The sequence below is a fragment of the Corvus brachyrhynchos genome, unplaced genomic scaffold, assembly GCF_000691975.1.
Source record: "Corvus brachyrhynchos isolate BGI_N302 unplaced genomic scaffold, ASM69197v1 scaffold30, whole genome shotgun sequence".
Taxonomy (NCBI): domain Eukaryota; kingdom Metazoa; phylum Chordata; class Aves; order Passeriformes; family Corvidae; genus Corvus; species Corvus brachyrhynchos.
In genome coordinates, this window is record NW_008235742.1 from 309,233 (window position 1) to 311,828 (window position 2,596).

The 2,596-nt window shown below is 51.8% G+C and overlaps 1 long non-coding RNA gene across 1 annotated transcript; it reads right to left on the reverse strand.

Annotated features, from left to right (window-relative positions):
• Nucleotides 1–394: 394 nt before the first annotated feature.
• Nucleotides 395–1,990, reverse strand: LOC108447073. Its single transcript, XR_001862468.1, has 2 exons — nt 1,082–1,990; nt 395–996 (listed from the first exon to the last, which is right to left on the reverse strand). It is a non-coding gene; the product is annotated as an uncharacterized LOC108447073 (long non-coding RNA).
• Between the last annotated feature and the right edge of the window lie 606 nt (nt 1,991–2,596).

A 2,596-nucleotide genomic window follows, 5' to 3' on the forward strand; every position in this document is an offset into this window, starting at 1 on the left:
GCCGCCCCACCCAGCCCAGGCGAGGCTGGAGAAGGGGATTTGGCACAGGGAGGGAGCTTGGAAATGGGATGGGATCCTCATCTAGGGCTGGCTCTGTGCAGAACTCCATTTACTCCTCAAAAACCCCAGGATGGAGCAATTCCTCCACATTTTGGGCACCAGCTCCCACCTGGGAAAGATCCCAGGAAAGGACAGGGCTTGGAGCATCTGGGGCTATGCAAGAGGTCCCTGCCCATGGCAGGGGGGAACTGGATAAACTTTGAGGTCCTTCCACCCCAAACCATTCCATGACTCCATGCAAACACTGGGAGCACCCTAAAACCCCCCCTCGGGAGCTGCCCCACACAGGAGGTGGATTTTCCCCTACAAAGTGATTCCCCCAGCGAGACACAGCTTGGAAAATGGTGTTTATTGGTATTTATAAATATAAACATCAGGAAGAGTCCATTTGAAGACGGATAATTGACTTAAAAGGACACTGTCAAGAAGTTTGAGCTACCTTAATGCTGTCACCCTGGTCTGCAAACAGAAAATAAATTGCTTTGGGTTCTGTGTTCGGGAGTTTTCCCTGGAAAACTTGGCTCTGTTACAAAGGGATCAGTCAGCCCTGGCTCCAAAATCCCGCTTTTCGCTCTCCCCTGCCACAGTATGAACTAAACAAAAGTGTTTTTTGTTTTTGTTTTTTTTTTCCCCGAGTTGTGCAAATCCTGTGATTGCCGGGTGACCCCTCGCCCGTCCAGTCTGTCACCACCATCTTCTGCCACCCCGAAACCTGGAGAAAGTTCTGGAAATGAAGGCGCCCGAGGAGAGGGGGAGAATCCACAGCGCTAAAGAGGATTTGAATAAATATAAGGGATTAAAAGCCACCTACAGGAGGGCATTGACAGTATCCTTTTAACCACAGCAGCCTGGAGTCGCTCCCAGCAGAGCGTGAGCACAGACTGGGGGGGCTGGGGGAGAGGAAGGGGTGCAGCTCCGGGGGCAGCCGGGACCCTCCTGCTGGGAACAGCGCATTGTCCTTGGAATTCCTGGTGGAAAAACACCCCCCCAGCCCCTAAAGCAGCCACTCCTGGTGCTGCACCTGCTCTTCCCCCCGCAGGAGGTTCCTCAGCGCCAAGGGGAACCCAACTCCTCGGTCCAGCCTCGTCCGTGGGCACGGATCCGTGAGCTCCCTCCACGGACAGCGGGAATGACGGACACAGCTCGCACGGACCTGCCCGGCTCTGAGCAATCCTGCCCCGTTAAACCCTTGGGATCTGCCCAGCAGTTCCACTCCGGGCCCCTGGAATTCGGTCAGTCCGGGCTCCCCTGGAGCACCTGTGCCGATTTTGCCCAAAACGTTCCCAAAAAGAGCAGCCACCGACCCCCCCCCTTCCCCAGAGCTGGGCCTGGCACATCCAAACCCCATCCTGGGGGTCCTTCCAGGGCACCACACTTACCTGTGGAAGGTGGGGAGGGCGGGAAGGGCCCCGGCGCTCACAGGGAGCGAGGGCGGATCCCAGACCTGCTCCGACAGGGAATCCTTAATTCTTCACCAGGGCAACAAAGCAAAAACCTCTACTTTGCTTTTCCTTGGGGATAAAATGAAGGGATGGAGGGAAAGGACAGGAGGAGGGAACTCCCAGTCGCTGGAACACGGACTAGAATGTTCTCCCTGTACGGAGAATTATATATCTGAATATATATCATTCCCTGTATGGAGAATTTATCCTTGTCATCGGGATAAAACCTGGAATTGGGATTAATTTGGACACCCAATCCCTGATCACCCAGGCCAAGAAGCCCAGGAGAGCCCAGCCTGGGGTGCAGCTCCCTGTGCTCCTTAAAAATATTCTTGGCAGCTCAATACAGGCTCGGGCTTCTCACGGGAAAAAATTCCTTATGGAATTGTCGCTTTGGGCTGGGAAATTTCAAGAAATGACTGAAGCAGAAATTTGGGAAAAAAAATTTAAAAAAAAAGAAAACAGGGGGAAAAAAGGAAAAAAAAAAGAAAAAAAGGAAAAAAAGGAAAAAAAGGAAAAAGAAAAGAAAAAAAGGGGAAAAAAAGGAAAAAAAAGAAAAAAGGGGGAAAAAAGGAAAAAAAGGAAAAAAAGGAAAAAAAGAAGAAAAAAAAAGGGAAAAAAAAAGAAAAAAAAGCAGGATGTGGAGAGGGTAAAAAATGTGGCATTAGAGATTCCAAGCTCTATCACAACAATCTGGGAAGAATCCAGGAAGCCTCTGATCTGGATGCCACGGACACAGGAGAGATGAGCTTCCACAGGAGCATGCTCAGGGTGGGAGCAGGGAAACACGGGGGAATCCTGGACCACAGGGAAATCCTGGATCCCAGGGAGATCTGGGATCCCAGGGAAATCCAGGATCCCTGGTACATCATGGCTCCGCAGCTGCTGTTTCATTCCCTCACTGAAAAATGGACATAAAACTCGTTGGGGTTTTCAGGTTTGTTGGGATTTTTCCTTGCGGCCAACGGCTGCGGGGTTAAAGCGTGTTCCTCTCCTCTCCCCTCTCCCCACTTCCAAGGACCTCAGTTCCTTTTCCAACCTCACCAGCAGCATCAGTCACTCCAGTTGGGAGCCCTCCCCTCCTTCCCGCAGGG